This window comes from Hemitrygon akajei, chromosome 13 (assembly GCF_048418815.1).
Source record: "Hemitrygon akajei chromosome 13, sHemAka1.3, whole genome shotgun sequence".
Classification (NCBI taxonomy): Eukaryota; Metazoa; Chordata; class Chondrichthyes; order Myliobatiformes; family Dasyatidae; genus Hemitrygon; species Hemitrygon akajei.
The window spans coordinates 55,648,621-55,669,887 of NC_133136.1; the positions used below are offsets into that span (position 1 = coordinate 55,648,621).

Here is a 21,267-nt window from a genome sequence, read left to right on the forward strand (position 1 = left end):
TTGTCCAGAAGGCAGCACCCTTCCAGCCAAAGACAATGTGCGTGAGTATACGTCTAGCTCAGAATGGCTCGGCGTACTCCGCTGTCCGGTGGAACCACAATTCCATCCGTACCGGGACTGGAATTGAGTCCTGCCCTCGCTTGGTTTTTTACCTGGGACAAGACGTGGATCCTCGGGACAAAAAAAAACAGACCGCCTTTCCAAGCAATGGCCCAGAATGAAGCATTTCACTAAACACTTTAGTTTATCGAAAAACAGTAGATTGAGAAATATTCTGAGATCATCCGGAAGGTAAGCAAGCAAAAGGATCCAAAAGGCCCTCGATAGGTGGGTAGAACATTAAGTGCCAGTCAGAAGTAGATAAGTAGAGATAGACAATAGACAGGCTGATAGATGTGGTATTGATAGTGAGTTGACCGAAAATCAACAAACTGCAGAGTTAAAATTCTCTGAATTTTACCCAAAATTGATAACAAATGTTGTCCCATCAACAAACTTAAAGTTGGAATCAATAGATGAAACCAGTTTCATTTTCCGCAGTTGCCTAATGATCTTTTAATTTGAGCATCGAGAGACATTTTGTGCCGCCTCCCCTATGTCTGAGAAATGCTGTGTGTCCGAGTTCACAGAGCGGAGCCGTATTACGAGAGCAGGAACTGTAAAGTCGAGAGCTCAAATGAGCACAGTTCAGACAATGGCACCGCTGACTATGGCACATTACAGGGGCTAAAGAGGATACTCCCGACTTCCAGAACAGTGACATTCTGATCTTCGCGCAATTGGTTTGTTTAATCTGCAATTTTCCAGTAAAAGAACTCCGGGTGGAAACCGACATAAAGCTGAGCAATAATCATCACAAGGTCTTGGAGCTTTGGGCTAATTGCGTAAACTTGGCAATGGTTTATTGTCTGTCCGCGGTGAGTTTTACGCGAACTGAAGTAATTACTGGACGTACACAATGGGTGAATCCATTTAGAAATTATGTTTACTTTGGTGCTTTGCGGAGTCAAATCCTTTAAAAGAATGAGACGGGCACCAGACAGCTGATAAGTTGTGGATTATTTCTAGTTGCAATGTGTACCGTTAAAGAGATGGCGAATCGGATTTAAAGCTTTTTATCAGTTACAAATACTATTTTAGAGAAGTTTTATGTGCCGAAATGCAAAAAAAAGTGGTTAATGCACAAATGGCATATCTCGAATTAACATTTGACGTTATATTCATAGAAAGAGATGCTCAGAAAGAACGTCTAAGGTGCTTAGTTGTATCTTAAAACCGATATAATAATTCATTATGCTTTCGTGTTCGTACTTTCTAAATTACATTTTAGATTATTTATACCTTTTTCGATTTTCTTCAAATCTCAAAAAACGGACTTTCGCTGGATTTTAATGATTAAAGCTCCACAAGAGATTGATTACCTGATCAGCAACAATGTCGAAATTAACATTTAGTAAACGTCCGGTGAACTCGACCCATATCGCATAGTTACGGATTCACATTTGGATCCAATTCTGCAGGCTAACCTGTCGCTGGCGATCTGGCCAGCAGAGGGCGGAAAAGTCCGGCTGACTGAGTGTCCGACTGGGCCCAGTGAGGAACTGCCAGTCCGCTCCGAAAGCGCACTCACGCCCCTAGTAGTTGACATAGCACTGCGAACCTTTAAAAACAGTGGCATGAGAATTTGAGCAGTAACATTTTCCTCCGCAACAACAAAGTGGTGTCACCATTACTATTTTGCATAACGAGGGTAAGTGATGTAAGTAACCAAATAATGAATTTAATAGCAAAAATACAAACCACTCGAAGTACTCAGCGTCGGGCAGCATCTGTGAGGAGAAAGGTATTGTCAAAGTTTCAGGTTAATGGATTAATTTAATAATCGAATTTATTAACGAATGTAATAGTTTAGAATCAAAAATGTTACCTTGTATTTGGTTTGATGCTTCTTGTCTTCTTAAGCAGTTTCTGGGGAGCCAAGAATGAATTAATTAACATCGATTAAAGAGGTGTTTGATTTTTAGGCCGCTGTTTAAACCGCATATACCTGTTCATCAACGGTCACAAGTTTATTTCGGGCTATCGCGAAATCCAGCCAGCCCCATTCCGAGCTCCACCCGCCTGCGTGCTGGATTTCCTGTGAAATATCTGATCATCTCTGCTGGATGGCGTGGACGTGGAAATAGCATTTCCAGTCGTGGGAGAGTCCAGGAGTAGAGGGCACGGCCTTCTAATAAAATGATGTCCCTTTAGAACAGAGATGAGGGCGTTTTTCTTTTGGGCTGAGTGAGGGTGGTGAATCTGTGGAATTCATTGCACCGAGGACTACGGAGGACGTCATTTGGTATATTTAAAGCAGAGGTAAGGGTATCAAAGATTACGGGCAAAGTCAGGAAAATGGGGTTGAAGGAAAAATAAATCAGCCATCATGGAATGGCTAAGAAGACTTGATGGGCTGAATGGTCTAATTCTGTTCCTATGTCTTATGGTCTTATCGAATTATGTTTTCATCAGTGTCATCAATAGCAAGTTCCAGTTTAATACCACTCACCATGTAAGAAAAATCTTCCTTCCTTCTTTGCTTGTCCAAAACCTCTGTGATCCTTGTACCAAAACAGCTTTTCTTTCTCTATTGTCTCCAACTTGTATGAGTGTTCCAAAACTTCCTTTGACCTCTGTTCTTCAAGGTTTATCCAATGTAATCTGGAAGTTAATATCACTCATCACTGCAACCATCCTTGTAAATCACCTTCACAGTCATCGGGAAGTATGGGGAGCAGAGTAGGACACAATGCTCTAGTTGTGGCCAAAATCAAAGCTGCATGAGGATTCGCTCCTAAACAGCACTGCTGCCCCATTTCCATTACTTTCCTTACAACTTTTTCTAATCACTGAGTATTTAGTGTTTAGAAACCCGTAAGGAACCCAGAGGAGGCAGTGATCATAGTCACCCCAAATTCACCCCAGAATCTGAAAAGGGGAAACTAAAGTCAGATCTATCAATATTACAGTGGAGTAATGGGAATTACAGAGACATGAGAGAGGAGCTGCCCAAAATTGATTGGAAGAGGACACTAGATGGGGTGATAGCAGAGCAATGACTGGAGCTTCTGGGGGCAATTTAAAAGGTGCAGGATAGATACATCCCAAAGAAGAAGTATTCTAAAGGCAGCATGATACAACCATGGATGACAAGGGAAGTCAAAGGCAAAGAGAGGGCATTTAATGGAGCAAAAATTAGTGAGCATTTAGAAGATTGGGAAGCTTCTTTATACCAACAGAAAGCAACTAAAAAGTCATAAAGAAGAAAAAGATGGAATAGGAAGGTAAGCTTGCCAGTAATACTCAAGAGGATACCAAAAGTTTCTTCAGATAGATAAGGTGTAAAAGAAAGGTGAGAGTAGATAAAGATGCTGGAGAGGTAGTAATGGTGACAAGGAAATGGCAGATGAACTGAATAAGTATTTTACATCAGTCTTCACTGTGGAAGACACTAGCAGTGTGCTAGAAGTTTGATGAGGAATTTCTTTAGCCAGAGAGTGGTGAATCTGTGGAATTTGCTGTCACATGTGGCTGTGGAGGCCAAGTCATTGGGTATATTGACTTGAGTTGATAAATTCCTGATTAGTCTGTGCATGAAAGGAAACGGGGAGTAGGCAGGAGATCGGGGCTGAGAGGGAAATGGATCAGCCATGATGATGTAGAGCAGACTCAATGGGCCAACTGGCCTGATAATGCTCCTATATCTTATTTCTGAATATTAAGCCCCAAGTCTCACCAATGAAAATCTTATTTACATTATTGCCATTACTTCAGATTCTCACTTGACTATTTATGTTTGGAACTCACCAACATAATCAACCACACTTTGTGCATCTATATGTATACTCACAAAATGTGTGTTTGTATTCCTTGGCCTCTATTACTCTGCTTTATTCTCTGGTACAACCCAATATGCTCATTGCTTTGTTCATGTCATTTCTTCTTGCCCATCTAATTTAATTTAAACTTCTCTAAATATAGCACACTGGGTATAATCCTTTAAAGACCTATTTTCTAACCTGCTTCCTAATTCCTGAAATTCTAAATGTAGGACCTCAATAGCAGTTCTCTCTATGTCATTGCTACCCATACTCTTATTGCCATGATGCTTCCTCTGTATTTATGATAAAAACATATTCTCCTCCAGTTATTTTAAAGTTCTTCTTCAGACATGTGGTTATTTTTTCAAGTGCTTATTACTGAGAAGCTGAAAGCACTTTCCCTTCAACGTGATGCGATTCCAGTGTGGAAATCTCGTAGCCTTATTTAGCTGCTTGGAGAATGTATTGGTAATGGTTACTCTTTTGAAGATTTACTGATTAAGAGATAGTGATGCATGTCCCCCCTGTCACCTTGTGCCCTTCATCACTTGACAACTTGCCAAAATGTGGATGGAATCCCTTGTGGAATTATGCCATTAGTGAAACTTGGTTCCAAGAGGGGCAAGACACACAGCTCAATGTTCCATAGTTCCCTTGTTTTAGGTGTGATAGAGAAGGAGGGATTAAAGCAGGAAGGGTGGCATTACTAGTGTAATAGAGAAAATCTATAGAGAAGCTACAGACTTTTGCAAGAAACTTAAGATTGTGATAGTAGGTAATTTTAAGTTTCCACGTATTGACTGGGTCTCCCATACTGTAAAAGGGATAAAGGGCTAAAGAGTTTGTCACATGTTTTCAGGAAAGTTTCCTTAATCAATACATAGAGATCCTAAGTAGAGACAGAGAGTGTGATACTAGATCTCCTATTAAGGAATGAGACAGGACAGGTGACAGAAGTTGATGTAGGAGTACACTTTATTCTAGTGATCATAATACCATTAGTTTCATGATCATAATAGAGAAGGATAGCTCTGGGCCTCAGGTTCAGATTCTAAATTGGACAACGGCCAACTTTGATGGTGCACGAAAGGATCTGGCAGGTGTGGATTGGGACGGGTTGTTTTATAGCAAAGGTGTACTTGGCAAGTCTAATGCCCGTCCCTTGGACAACATTGGTGGTGTGGAGAGGGGAGACTTGCAGCTTGGGCAACTGCCAGTCTTCCATAAAAAAAACCCTGCCCAGGCTTGCGCCCTGGAAACTTTCCAAGGTGCAAATCCATGGTCTAGCGAGACTAACAGTGGCCTACACTTGGTAAGTGAGAGGCCATCAAAAGTGAAATTTCGAGTGTATAGAGTTTTCATAGAACAGTACAGAACAGGAATAAGCCACTCACCCCATAATGTGCTAATTAAAAACACCCAAACTTTAATCCCTCCGACCTACACAATATCCATATCCCTCCATCTTCCCCACATCCATGTGCCCATTCAAACGTCATTTAATGTATTTGCCTCTACCATCATACCAGGCAGCGCATTCCAGGCACCCATGACTCTCTGAGTAAAAACTTAACCCTCACATCTCCCTTGAACCTATCCCCCCTCACCTTCAATGCATGCTCTCTGGTATTAGACATTTCAACCCTGGGAAACATTTACTCTCTGTGCCTCTCATAATCTTCTAAACCTCCATCAGATCTCCCCTCAGCCTCCACTGTTCCAGAGTAAACAACCCAGGTTTATCCAGCCTCTTGTGATAGCAGATGTCTTGAAACCAAGCAGCGTCCTTGTAAACCTCTTCTGCACCCTCTCCAAAGCCTCAATATTCTTCCTATAGTGGAGCAACCAGAACTGTACTCAATACTCTAGATGTTGCCTAATCAGAGTTTTATAAATTTGTAGCATAACTTCCTGATTTTTGAACTCGATGCCTCAACTAATAAAAACAAGCATTCCATAAGCCTTCTTAATGACCTTATCAACCTGTGTAGCCACTTTGAAGGAGCAATGAACTTGGATCTTGCCCATAACAGTGTTCTGTCTCCTTGCATTGGCCCTTTTTAGGTGTGCAACACCTCACATTTATCTGGGTTAAACTCCATCTGCCATTTCTCAGCCCATATCTGCAACTGGTCTATATCATGCAGTAATCTTTGCCTGTCTTCTAAACTATTCACAACTCCACCAATCTTGATATCATCAGCAAATTCACTAACCCACCCAACTACATTTTCATCCAAGCCATTTGTATACATCACAAACAGCAGAGGTCCCAGCACAGATCTCTATGGACCACTACTAAGTACAGATCTCCAGGTCAAATGTTCCTTCTACCATTACCCTCTGTCTTCTATGCAGAAACCAGTTCTGAATCCAAACAGCCACATCCATTTAATCTTCTGGATTAGCCTCCCATGAGGAACTTTGTCACAGACAACATCCACTGTCTCTCTCATCACCTTGTCAAAAAACTCAAGTTGGTAAGGTACGACCTGCTAAGCACAAAGCCATGCTGGCTCTCCCTGATTAGCACATGGGTTTGCAAATGCTCATATGTCCTATTCCTAAAAAAATTCTCCAGCAATTTCCCGACAACTGACATAAGATTATAGTTCCCAGGATTCTCCCTTGTTCCCTTCCTAAATAGAGGTACAACTTTAGCCATTTGCTAGTTCTCTGGGACCGTGCCTATGGCTAGAGAGGACGCAAGGATACTGGTCAAGGGCCCAGCAATCCTGCCTCCTTCAATAACCTGGTGTAAATCTCATCAGGTCCTGTGGACCTATCCATCTTAATACTCATTAGGAGGCCAGGCACCTCCTCCTCCTTGGTCTCTAAATGCCCTAATGCATTTACACACTCAGCACTGATCTCCTGGTCCACCGTATCACTTTCCTTGGTAAATCTTGAGGCAAAGTACTCATTAAGTACTTCACTCACATTCTCCACATTGAAGCAAATGTTCTCCCCTTTATCATTGAGTGGTCTCACACTCAGTTATCCTCTTACTCTTGATGTACGTATGTGTAGAATGCCTTGGGATTCACCTTAATCCTACCTGCCAAGAACTTTTCATGGCCCCTCCTGGCTTTCCTAATACCCTTCTTTTTTTGGGCTTCTTAATACTCCTTATGTGCTCCATTTGATCCTAACTTCCAAAGCTTCACATACTTTTCCTTTTTTTTCATGACTAAATTCATCACCTCTCTGGACATCCAGGGTTCTCTTTCCACCTCTGTCCTAGTTGGAACATACCTTTCCTCTACTCTGTGCAATCGATCTTTAAACACCCTGCACTTGCCTGATGTGGACTTGCCAGAGAAAGGGTGTTCCCTATTAGTGCTTCTTAGTTCCTGCCTAATGCCCTCATAATTTGTCCTCTTCCAATTTAAACCTCTCCCACCAGGACCATACCCATCCGTATCTATAACTATTCTAATAGTTAAGGAGTTGTGGTCACTGTTGCCTAACTCTTTGTGCACTGAAAGGTCAGTAGCCTGGCCAGTTTATTACCCAACACCAGGTCCAGCATGGCCCGTCCTCTCTTTGGACTGTCCGCATATTGATAGAAGAAACCTTCCTGGGTACACTTAACAAATTCTGCCCCATCTAAACCCTTTGTACTAAGAAGGTCTCAGTTTATACTAGGGGAGTTGAAATCCCCCATGACAACAGTCCTGATGAAGGATCTCAGCCTGAAACATTGACTGTACTCTTTCCCATAGATGCTGCCTGACCTGCTGAGTTCCTCCAGCATTTTGTGTGTGTTGCATAACAGCGATCCTATTACATTTACACATTTCCTTAATCTGATTACATATCTGTTCTTCAATGTCCGGGTGGCTATTTGGGGGTCTGTAGTACAATCCTGTCAGTGTGATTGCACCCTTCCTATTCCCGAGTTCCACCCAAATGGACTCAGTGTCTGACCCCTCCAGAACGTCTCCCCTGAGTGTAGCTGTGATATTATCCCTGATAAGTAATACAACTTCCTCTCCCCCCACCCCCTTTACCTTCTCCTCTATCTTTTCTAAAACTTCAAAAACCTGGTACGTTAATCATCCATTCCTGCTCCTCTCTCAACCAAAGTTTCAGTAATGGCTACAACATTGTATTTCCATGTACAGATCCATGCTCTAAGTTCATCACCCTTACCCATAGTACTCCTAGCATTAAAATATACACACTTTAAAAATAATATCGTACCTGTTATTTCTATTTTGTCTTTCAATATTTTCACCGACAGCTACCTTTTGGTCTGATCCTCCCCTTACTCACCCAGGGCTCCGGTTCCTAGTGCCCTCAAAACTAGTTTAAAATGTTCCTGTCAGAACAAACAGCAAGGATAACAGGTTAAGGGAACCTTGGTTTTTGCGAGATATTGAAGCCCCGGCTGAAAGACAGAATGAGATGCATAGCAGGTTTAGGCAAGGAGCAAATTATGTATTTGAGGAGTGTAAGAAATGCAAGAGAACACTTAATTAGGAAATCAGAAGGTCTAAAAGATGGCGTGAGATTGCTCCAGCAGACAAAGTGAAGGTGAATCTGAAAGGCTTCTGCAGGTGTGTTAAGAGCAATAGAATTGCAAAGGATGAAATTGGAGGCAAAGCTTCAGTGATCCATTTACAGATTACAGAGGAGGTGGTCTTTGCTGTCTTGAGGCAAATTAGGGTGGAAAATACCTAGGGCATGACAAGGTGTTCGCTCAGTGTGGGAGGCCAGTACTGAAATTGCGAAGGTCCTAGCAGAGATATTTAAAACATCCTTAACCATGGGTGAGGTACCAGAGGATTGGAGGATAGCTAATGTTGTTCTGTTGATTACAAAATGTTCTAAGAATAAGCAAGGAAATTATAAGCAGTTGTATGTAAGTTATTGGAAGATATTCTAAAGGAGCAGGCATATTACTTATTTGGATAGACAGGGACCAATTAGGGATAATCAACATGGCTTTGTACATGTCTAATGAATCCTATAGAGTTTTTCAAGGAAGTTGCCAGAAAAATTGATGAAGGCAAAGCCATGGAAATGCACGGACTTTAGTGAAGCTTTTGGCCACACCCCACACAGAAGGTTGGTCAAGAAGGGTCAGTCCCTTGGCATTCAAGATAAGGTAGTAAGATAGATCAGACATTGGCTTTGCGGGAGAAGCCAGAGAGTGGTAGTAGATGGTTGCCTCTCTGACTGGAGGCCTGTGACTAGTGGAGTGCTGCAGGAATCCGGGCAGAGTCTGTTGTTGTTTGTCATCTGTATCAATGATCTGGATGATCATTTAGTAAACTGAATCAGTAATTTGGTGGATAGCACCAAAATTGGAGATGCACTGGACAGTGAAGAGGAATGTCAAAATTTGCAGCAGCATCTGGACCAGTTGGAAAAATGGCAGATAGAATTTAATGCGGACAAGTGTGAGGTGCTGCACTTTGCGAGGACAAAACAGGGTAGAACTTGTCTGGTTAGCAGTAGGGCACTGAGGAGTGTGGTAGAAAGGGGAATCTGATAGGAGAGGACAGAAACCATAGAAGAAAGTAAAGGGGGAGGAGCACCAGAGGGAGGTGATGAGCAGGTAAGGTGATAAGGTGAGAGAGGGAAATGAGAATGGGGAATGATGAAGGACATGGAGGGCCATTACTGGAAGTTTGAAAAATTGATGTTCATGCCATCAGGTTGGAAGGTGGAATATAAGGTGTTGCTTCTCCAACCTGACTGTGGCCTCATCACAGCAGTAGAGGAGGCCATGGACTGACATGTCGGAATGGGAATGGGAAGTAGAATTGAAATGGGTGGCCACTGGGAGATCTGCTTTTTCTGGTGGAGAGAGCACAGGTGCTTGGCGAAGCGGTCTTCCAGGTGTCACCAATATACAGGAGCCCACACCGTGAGCACCAGGTGACCCCAACAGACTCACAGGTGAAGTGTCACCTCATCCAGAAGGACTGTTTGGGGTCCTGAATGATAGTGAGGGAGGAGGTGTAGCGGCAGGTTTAGCACTTGTTCCACCTGCAAGGGCAAGTGCCATGTGGGAGATCAGTGGGGAGGGATGAATGGACAAGGGAGTTACGTAGGGAATGATCCCTGCGGAAAGCAGAATATTTGAGGGAGGGAAAGATGTTCTTGGTGGTGGGATCCCTTTGGAGATGGCAGAAGTTACGGAGAATTAGGTGCTGGACATGGAGGCTGGTGGAGTGGTAGATGAGGGTGAGAGGAACCCCATCCTTGGTGGGGTGGCAGACGTGTATGAGATGCAAGAGATGTGGGTGAGGGCAGCATAGGTGAAGGAAAGGAAGCCCCTTTCTTTCAAGAAGGATGGACATCTCCTTAGTTCTGAAGTGAAAAGCCTCATCTTGAGAGCAGATGCAGAGGAGATAAAGGAATTTTTTTCTCCAGTCCTGGTAACACTACTGCCTTGTATTTCTTCCTGCCCTCTCCCCACCTTCTTACTCTGACCTCATCTTTTTTCTCCAGTCCCAATGAAGGGTCTCGGCCTGAAATATCGACTGTTTACTCCTTTCCATAGATGCTACCTAGATGGCCTGCTGAGTTCCTCCAAAATTTTGTGTGTATTGCTTAGAGGTCATAGGCTGAGGGGGAAAGATTAAATGTTAAAGGGGAACATGAGGGGGGACTTCTTCACTCAGAGGGTGGTGAGAGTGTGGATCGAGCTGCCAGTGGAAAAGGTGATTGTAAGTTCGATTTCAACATTTAAGAGAAATTTGGACAGGTTCATGGATGGGAGATATATGGAGGGCTATGGTCTGGGTGCAGGTCAATGGGACTAGGCAGATGGACTAGATGGGCTGAAGGGCCTGTTTTTGTTGTAACGTTGCATTACTTTATGACTCTAAGTAATCCAGTCTTTAAGAATGAATGACTGATTGCAGATGGGCTGGTCCACGAAAATTACTCATTCTTTCTAATAATTGGGTTATGGCAGCTTGGAAGAGACTGGACACACCCAATTTTTCTGATTAAGCTCTAAGGATGCCTGAAAATCAATGATCTCTGAGGTGGTGTGCATTCTTAGGGAACTAGTAACAGGTAGCATGTCCTGGAATGCTGTGTACATTTTAGCTGACTAATCTCCAGCAGTATACTTGCATTCACTTTCATTTCCTTACAGACTTGCTATTACAAGTTACACCTCAGCAGTCGGCTGTGTGTTCCTGACCAGTAGAGGTGCTGCATTAAGCAGAAGCAAACAGAATTCAAAGTTTAGTGTGTTCCTCTGTAAGTTGTACTGGGAACACTGCAGAAGAGTTGAGGCAGTTATTGCACCCTGAATCCATGAACCTGTGATGAATTCATAGATTCCTGGAGTCATAAGGTCACGCTCTTTAGCCCGGTATAGCCATCTCACCATCAAAAATCTGTCTATGATCTTCCCATATTCTAGCATTTGACATAGGGTCTTCTATGCCATAGCAGTACAGGTCCTGAATGCATAATCCCATCAGTAATTATGTACCAGAATTCAACCACTCTCTTGGAGAAAAACCTTCCTTCCCCATGATCCCTCTAAATCACCTACCCCTTGCTGTCTAGTTATTGACAACTCAGCTATCTACCTGTCCATGCCTTTCATAATTTGTATACCTCTGATACGACCCTCTCTAGCCTTCTCGAATCCATTCCAATGCAAACTCAGCCTAACAATGATCTGCTCAGCAAGGGTTCCCTGCAGTGCTTCCATTCACAGAAACGATCTTGGTCATTTCCCTCTGGCCGCTAGCTCCCGTAAATTTCAGATCCAAATCACCAAATTTCCCTGAATCCCATGGATTTTTACATCTTAATCCAGTCAGCCATGTGACATATTGTCAAGTCCATGTAAGCTGCATCATTAGTACAATTAATATCTTCGAATTTTTTTAAGAAATTAATTATGCAGGATCCACTCATGACAAAACCATGATGAATATACTCCATTAATCACTGCCTTTCCGAGTGCAGATTGACGATTGACTTGCTAACCTCTCTGAACAGCACCACCTAATCCATATCATACCAAGGGCCAAGCTATACGTGCATCACCTGGAACCCAATTGAAGTACATTTATTCTCAAAGAATGTATAAATCATACATTCTTGATATTTGCTTACTTCCAAGTAGCCAGAAAGCAAGAAACCCAAAAGAACTCAATTAACAAAAAGAAGAATACAAATAAAAGACCAACGCTCAATGTGCAAGAGAAAGAAAAAAAAAACAAGTCATGCAAACAACTGAAGGAAACAACAACATTCTGAACCAAAAATGAGTCTTCGGATCTAAACCCCGGAGCAGCCCGGAGTGGGCCCAAAGCCTCGCTTATCAGTTCATCTTATTAGCAGGCACGGAGCACAGCAGCCAGGCAGTCTTCATAGACTCAGCGCCATGGAGATGACCATCACAGAGAATGAGCAAAATCGGGTCTCGGTCCGACTGACAGCCTGTCTTTTCAGTCTGCCTGAAGGTGACAATATTCTTCTTAGACAGAATAGCCAGGCGTATACCACCTACCATATTGAATTCTTAGGAACATATTCTCCATATAATTTTTCAACAATATTTCATATTTATACCTTTTAGAAGATCATTTTGTATGCAACAAATAAGCTCTAATGCTTCAAGTTATTTGCTTCTCCTTCAAACATTGCGATTTGAGTTTCATCTATGCTCATTTAAGATCAGTTATTTTAAATAAATAATGTATAACTTTTGGTAAGGGATGAATTGCTCGTCAAATTATTTCCTATTTTCCAACATTGTTTTACTTGCCTTAAGTATCTGCATGAGGAAAAACAATAGTTTTGAATATAAAGGCTACAAATTCATGATTTTGCAAGAGTGATGGACAGTCATTTATAAGGCAGGGTTTAAGTTTAAAAAATAATGCAAACTGGGTGTGAATCTGCATGCATTTGATATCATGCACAATATTTATTTCCTTTGACTTCAGTGAAAATAAAAATCTATGAGAGATGGAAAATGTCTGTCACTTGACTATCATTTTACACTATCAGAATCTAACCCCATATGCTCCATCAAAGATCCTTTCCTAGGTTTATTAAAATATGTGGAATTGATTTCATAATGACTTCTAAACTCTGAATTTATTACAAAACAGTATGAAAAGAAAAGCTGTCACTGACAAATGAAATCCCTCCTTTCTTTGGAAGAGGCAACATTCTCTGTGAGAGCCATGTAAACTACAGGAATTAGAGAGAAGTCAGTAAGATTTCCTGCCTGGAAGCTCTAGTCTACTGCACACACTTTTGCAGCAGCTCTCCCAAGTTCAGTGTCTAATAACCAACTTTCTGGGGCCAAGGCATGGACCTTTGTCAAGTATCTAAGAACCAATGGGATCACCTGATCTACTGAATTCATAAAAGGACATGTTCAGCAATTTTAAGTTGTCTAGCCTCATAAATAACCTCAGCAAAGTTGGGCAATTAACACTGGAGGGAAGTTCACTCCTACAAATGAATAGATAGCAATCATTTCCCTTTTTATATGAATCAATGGCTCTTTCATACTATACATAACAGCTTTCATTATGAATTAAAGATGTACAATTGCTTCTTCCACATGGATGAAAGATGCACTTGATTAATCTGTGAATAAGACATAATTGACTTGATTATTTGTCAAGCAATAAGAATTTTCCTTTTACAGTATATAAGTGGACAACAAGAGAAATCATCCACTAAAATATGATATTCATATGTCCCCTATAAACAGTCATTGGGTTATGAAAACATTCACCTGTCTCATTAAAATGAGGAAGCATTACCTTGTGCATATAGATATTTTTCTCATGTTGTCTGGGTATCCAAAACACCACATAATCTAGACCACATATTCTGAATTGTCATTACATGGGCAAATATTTACATTGCATACAATATTTACATACAGTAAGGACCTACAAACAATGGATATTAGTTGAGGTATAAAATTCAGTTAGAATACTTAAAGACCATCAAACCATTCTTCAGTAAGTTCTGTTGTCACATTCTTTATATGAATCTGAGCAGATAGACAAGTGAAGCTTTAATTTCTCAAGCAATTTGAGACTAGCTTGCTTGATGGAATGCTGACAAATTTGCAGCCATTAAGTTTCAGTTTTCCTACCGCAATGGAATAAATGACAGGAATAATCACACTGCAGCATATAAACACATTATAACATTGGCAATGACTGCCTTGATTATATGTCATTGTCCCTGGTGGGAGATACTGCATGAATCTCTAACTTGGATGCAAGGATTGAGGAATGAGCATTTATCTTTCAACTTTAACCCTACCCTTAAATTCACTTGGTCCACTTCTCTCCCCTCTCTCCCCTTTCTCAATTTCTCCTTCTTTATAGCATAGGATTTCTCTTCCTCTACCATTGATGCTGGCCTCACCCACATTTCGTCCATTTCCCAGACATCCGACCTCACCCCATGTTCCCGCAGCCTCAACAGGGATGGAGTTCCTCTTGTCCTTGTCCTCCACCTCATGAGCCTCTGCATCCAGGACCTCTTTCTCCGCAACCTCCGTCGTCCTACACCAGACATGTTTGTACCTCCCCCACCCCACCTCTCCACATTCTGCAGGTATCATTCTCTCTGTGATTGCATTTGCCACTCATTCCTCCCCATTGATCTCTCTCTTGGCACTTATCCCTGCGAGTGAAACACCTGCCCAGTCACCTCCTCCCTCATCACAGTTCAGGCTCCAAGCAGTCTTTCCAGGTGATCTGCGAGACTGTAGGGGCCAGTATCTGTAAGTAGGGTTCCAGTGCAGCTTCCTTGACATCGGTAAGACCCAACATATATTGGAGGATCTCTTTGTTGAGCAGGATTTCTCAGTGGCCAGCCACTTTAATTTCACTGTCCATTTCCATTCTGACATGTCAGTCCATGACGTCTTCTACTGCCACGATGTGGCCACTCTCAGCAACACCTCATATTCAGAATGAGAATCGCGTTTATTATCACCGGCATGTGTCGTGAAATTTGTTTACTTAGCAGCAGCAGTTCAATGCAGTACATAATATAAAAGAAAATAATAATATTAATCAATCAATCAATCACAGTATATGTATATTGAATAGATTAAAAATCATGCAAAAAAACAGAAATAATATATATTAAGAAAGTGAGGTCGTGTTCAAGGGTTCAATGTCCATTTAGGAATTGGATGACAGAGGGGAAGAAGCTGTTCCTGGATCACTGAGTGTGTGCCTTCAGGCTTCTATACCTCCTACTTGATGGTAACAGTGAGAAAAGGATAATGGATAATGGAAGCTGCTTTTCTGAGATGCCTCTCCTTGAAGTTGTCCTGGTACTTTGTAGGCTAGTACCCAAGATAGGGCAGACTAAATTTACAACCCTCTCCAGCTTTTTTCAGTACTGTACCACTCCACTAGTTGGTATGTCTCATTCCTGTATGCCCTCTCGTCTCCATCTGAGATTTTACCATCAATGGTCGTATCATCAGCAAAGTTATAGATGGCATTTGAGCTATGCCTAGCCACACAGTCATGGGTATAGAGAGAGTAGAGCAGTGGGATAAGCACACATCCTGAGGTGCACCAGTGTTGATCATCAGTGAGGAGGAGACATAATCACCGATCCACACAGATTGTGGTCTTCTGGTTAGAAACTGAGGATCCAATTGCAGAGGTAGGTACAGAGGCCCAGGTTCTGCAACTTCTCAGTCAGGATTGTGGGAATAATGGTATTAAATGCTGATCTATAGTTGATGAACAACATCCTGACATAGGTTTTGTATTGTCCAGATGGTCCAAGGCCATGTGAAAAGCCATTGAGTTTGTGTCTGCCATTGACCTATTGTGGTGATAGTCAAATTGCAATGGGTCCAGGTCCTTGCTGAGGCAGGAGTTCATTCTAGTCATGACCAACCTCTCAAATAATTTCATCACTATAGATGTGAGTGCTATCAGGCAATAGTCATCAACCAGCTCACATTATTCCTCTTCAGAACTGGTATAATTGTTGCCTTTTTAAAGCAAGTGGGAACTTCTGCCCATAGCAGTGAGAGGTTCTGTCTGGGTAGTCTCCAATCTGATGGCTTGAACATTGATTTCTCTGACTTCCTGTCATTTCTCCTCCCTCCCCTTATTTCTTTTTCCATTCCTCATTCTGGCTCCCCTCTTATCCCTTCTCTTTTCCTCACCTCCAGTCAACTCCCTCTGATGCCCCCCTTCCTTCCCTTTCTTCTTCTTCAGTCCTTTACTTCTTCCACCTATTACCTCCCAGCTTCTTACTTCATCCCCTCTCCCCACCCACATACCTTCCCCTCATCTTGTTTCACCTATCACCTGCCAGCTTGTACTCCTTCCACTCTCTGCACCTTCTTATTCTGATTTCTGCTCCCTTTCTTTCCAGTCCTGATGAAAGGTCTTAGCCAAAAACTTTGACTGTTTACTCTCCTCCATAGATACTGCTCGACTTGCTGAGTTCCTCCAGCATTTTGTGTACCAGACTCCTGGTACAGTTTAATGTTTTATAAAGTTGAAATTGTTATATTCTGTGCCCTGACTATGAAGTAAGTATGCCATTTGCCTTCTTCACCACATACCATCTACCTATGCTACCATTTTTGGGAAATTATGGACTTAAGTCCCACAGTTGCTCTGTTTACGGTAAATGTTCTACCCACTTTTTGACTTCTCAAAGTGCATCACCTCACACTTGTCATCATTTCTTGATCTTTTATGACCAGGTGGATAATATTGAAAGCAGCTGAGGTGCAATCTGATCCAGAAACAAGAAGTGTTGAAGGAGCATGTCATGGCCAGTTGTCAACAGGGAGGAGGAGGGATCATCTACCATGCTCTCTGTCAACATTACCAAGTCCTAAATGTATGACCGTCTTCAAATGTAAGAATACTCAGAGTAAAGAGCCTCCTCCCCTCATGCACTGATCAATCTTCTGCATAACCAAGGGGTTCTTATTGGTGGATAATGGTTCTATCTTTTATAAATCAAATGGGTAAACCCATATCAGGTCAAATCTTAATATTGGTAGATCTAAACTTAAATCCAGGCTATCTTTCAAAACTAATGCCAGAGTTACAATGGCTGAAAGATGTGAAAGATTTTCTTCCCAACACAAATATTGACACAATATTTTATCACAGCAGTTTACAAACGTACAAACATATGGGCACATACACTAGGAATAGGACAAAGCTGCTCAACTCCTTCAACCTGCTCCAATATTCATAGGATCACAGAGTTTTACAGCACACAAAAGGCCCTTCAGCTCAACCCATTCATACCAACCAAGATGTCTATCCAAGCTAGTCCTATTTTCACATCCCTCTAAACTTTTTTCTATTCAAGTACCTGCTTAACTATCTTTGCTAAGAATTGTAGTTGTACTTGCCTCTACAGTTTCCTCTGGCAGTTAGGTCATGGCTACTCCAAATGCAGCCTCAACCCCATATCATGTCAAACTTTGAGCAAGAGAATTTCAAAGGCTCATGTAGAAAACAAAAGCTGAAAGGATGGCCACCAATCGTTAATCAGTAGTCCCTGTTTCCAGGTTCTCTAAAGGAAATATCCTCCATCTATTTACTTTGCAAAGGAGGCCCCCAGAATGTTTCAATTTAGCCTCCTCTCCCTCTTCCAAATACCAATGGATGGTAGCCTAGCCTATCCAACATCTAAAACTCTCCAATTCCATGTGCCAATCTAGAAACTTTCTGCTTCCAATACAATGAGATTGATCCTCAATTCGAGAGGCCAGTACTTTAAGCAGTTCTACAGATGAGGCTCTCAACAATGTCCCGCATAATTGAAATGACTTTCCAACTTTTGGGTTGAATTTCTCCAGTAGTACACAATAACATTCTGTCCTCCTTCCTAATTACTCATTGTACCCGCCTAGTAGCCATCTGAAAATCATGCATCAAGACCACCAGAACACACTTCATCTTAGAGATCTACAAAATTTCACCATTAGATAAAATTATTTATTTTTATTAGTTTTTTTCTTGCCAGGAAAGGACTATTTCACATTTCCCACTATACACTCTATTAGCCATATATTTGCCCACTCACTACTGTGAACTTTTGTCTCTTTATAGACTCCTTATGTTATCTTCTCCACTTCTATTCTGACCAATGTTTGTGATACCAGTAAATAAAGCAATCATCAAATTCATTATCTTTATTTCAGTCATATATATTAGGAAGGCTGAGATCCCAGCACTGATCCTAGTGGCACTCCTCTTGCCAACATTTGTTTCAGGACTGCTGATTATTCACAGGAAAACACACCGTCACCGCAAACACAATGTTATCTAGGTCACCATGAGCAATACCATGTAAAATGTGCTGGCATATCAGACAAAGACTTTACATAACAAAATATTTCATTTTAATATTTCACAGGTCAAACTATTCTCCCACACAGGAGTAACTATACACTTCCATTAGATTTCCAAACAATGTTCAGTTTAATGATTCAAAATCATTGTTAGAAAATAATTTTAATACACGTTTACATTCTTGCAATTCAGTTATTACATTGTTGGGAACTGATGTGTTGCCTGATTATGTTTGTGTTGACTTGGCGACATGCTGTTGCCGCATGCATTCTAAGTGTTTTACTCATGGAACAGTGAGAAATGGCTTGATTCAATAATCTCAAATTCTCAAACCTATCGGTACAAATGTGCTTGAAACCCTTCCCCCCTCTTTAATATGGTGATCAGATCAAATTATTCAGCTCTCCAAAGTGTTTTAGTGTGTTTTGCTTTGTTGCCGTGTGAAACGGAATATTTAACATAATCTTTAGGTTGTTTCTTTACTGTTTACATAAGATTCAAGGGCAAAAGTCAATTTTGCTCTGCAACTTCCGTTTTGTCGCAGCGCTCAGTCGCAGGTCCTGTCGGTTTTGAGATATATAACGTAATTAAAAAGTTCAAGAGTTTTGATTTATTTCAGGAAAGTCTAACGACGTTTACACATTATCTCCTAAATTTACAATAATTAGTTAAGTGGTTAGAAATATTCTATTGAACTAATTCCACCCTTCTTTGAAAAGTGAAGCCACCTGCCTCCCCCTACCCCCAGCATCACACAAGGTTTAAAAGTAGAAATATATTATTATTGTAATATTCCAAAAACAGTTATCGGCAACTTTGCCCGAGGTTGCACGCTTGTTTACATTCCAAGGTTAATAGGAATTGTGAAGTACTTGAAGTAGGTGATGTAAACTGATTTCACATTATGGGAATAACGTTATATAACCAACAGACAGATGATACTTTTACGCTACTCATGCACTCAGATCCAGCACATGCATGTGCTTACATTTTGCAGCAGAATCCTTGCCACTGGACTAAGACCTCCGGACCACGCTAGCCTACAACGGCTATCCACAGGAAAGAGAATTCTGCACAGATATCTTCAATCTTTCGGAATTGAACTTATGTCTCCTTTGGTCCCAAGGCCTACCGCGGAGGAAGAGAATTGGACTGGTGATCTCGAGGTGGAAAACTCAATCTCACCCCTAGAATCGCGTGTGCACGAATAAACGGGTCTACAAGAGAGATCGTTTTCAAAGGGATAGTGAAATGACAACAGGGACATATATCAACCGAAATGCAAATAAGGCTTTGGAAAATACCTGGGAATTATAAACGCGCTAAATTGATGCCACGGGCTCATTATTTAGAGAGCACTGGAACAAATTTTGTAAGTTATTGAGTCGAGGCTATATCAATTTGAAATTGTGTAGAAAAGTTTAGTTGTCAGTTATGAATGAAGAAACGTGGCTATTAATGCATAATTGGATTGATGGTTATTTGTGTATGGGGCTTGAGATTGTTTCATGCGCTGTTTTTTTGCCCTCGCCCAGTTCCACTCGCTCCACCGCCAGTCCCACACTCAGCAAACCTGTTCAATGTATGACGACGCAGATCCCGATGGTCTTGGGTCTATCCCAGTCTATACTGAATCGGTTGTTTTCATCGGAAGGAGGTGCCGCCTGATAAGTATCACCTGCTCTTTCTGAAAGTGAACGGAGCACAAGGCAAGTTGAACTGACCCTGTCTGGTGGTGAGGCACTGTGCAGAACGTGGTTACCGTATTCAGGCTTGCTGCTGGCGATGGAGAGTGGGAGGGTAACGTATGGGGTATAGCGGGGTAGAAGTGACAAGGTATCACTGAGAGCCAGAGAAGAGCCGCGGCCGATAGGTTCTATAGATTGAAAACTTTCGTTTCGCCGAAGATCCTCACCAATGAAATCATACCGAATTGTATCCAGTCGAATCTTTTAGTTTTAGCAGGAAGGCCAGTTGAGGAATTTTAGTTTAAATTTTTCACCGTGGTCCTTGGGCATACATCCATTTAGTAAATAAAATACTAGTTATCTATTTCTTCACAGATATAAAGTCCATATAATAGCTGCATGACAAACAGTTGGTGATCAGTGTGTCGGTCAGCAATCATTGATCATTTCCTTCAGTGATATTCTATCGTCCTGTCGTCAAGCTGTTATGTATCTTAGGTGAGAAATTTGGGCTATAGGATTTATGTCTTCTCTGGTTGTATTCAGGAGAATTGCTGTATTCGTTTTAATATCCAAATGCATTCGTGTTTACAGTCCGCTGCTGTTCAAGTTTTTTTTTCAGGTACTGACCCGCAAGGCTAAAACACCGCAACTGCAAGGCGGAAGTACTAGCTCGTGTAACAAATGGTCAGGAAATTATTTAAATTAAGTGAAACAGAATAAACTAGACTTTTATCTTATAGCTGATAAAAGAAATTTGAAGCTCCCATTGCGTCCCTTCAAAACTGGACCGAATATGCTTTCCAATTACAATGTCCCGCTCTAGTTACGTAATCACTTTTCCATTCTACTTTTGTGGCGAATATTGTTTGCATGAAATAACACATCACGACCCTCAATGAGTTTAGTGTTTTCCTGACCAATATCACTTGTCTTATATCCTCTCAGATTAATCGTATTTATGTATTTATTCAAATGTAATATTTGGATATTTTAAATAAACTAAAATATTTTGTTTTGATTAATATCAATTTATCACATTCCGGCAATAACAAGCATCGTGCTGCATAATAATCCGCCGGTCAAATACTCAACCCGTCGGCATCTGTTCATAGATACATAGAATTATACAGCACGGAGACGAACCCTTCAGCCCAGTTCGTCCCTGCCGACCAGGAAGACTGGCTATGCCAATCCCATTTGTCTGAGTTTGCCCCATATCCCCCAAAACCTTTCCTAAGGACATCCTTGCCCAAGAGTCTTTCAAACGATGCAGTTGCGTCTACCACCTTATGGCATTCGCTCCATCACGCTCTGTGTGAACAAGTTGCTCCCCAGACTCCCTTTAAATCTTCTCCTCTCGCCCTAAACCTATGTCGTTAACATTTA

The 21,267-nt window shown here is 41.5% G+C and overlaps 1 long non-coding RNA gene across 1 annotated transcript; it reads left to right on the forward strand.

The window, feature by feature from the left end:
- Nucleotides 1-943: 943 nt before the first annotated feature.
- On the forward strand, nt 944-21,262 carry LOC140737889 (uncharacterized). The gene is made up of 3 exons (XR_012101264.1): nt 944-2,361; nt 16,579-16,736; nt 19,188-21,262. It is a non-coding gene; the product is annotated as an uncharacterized lncRNA (long non-coding RNA).
- The last annotated feature ends 5 nt before the right edge of the window (nt 21,263-21,267 follow it).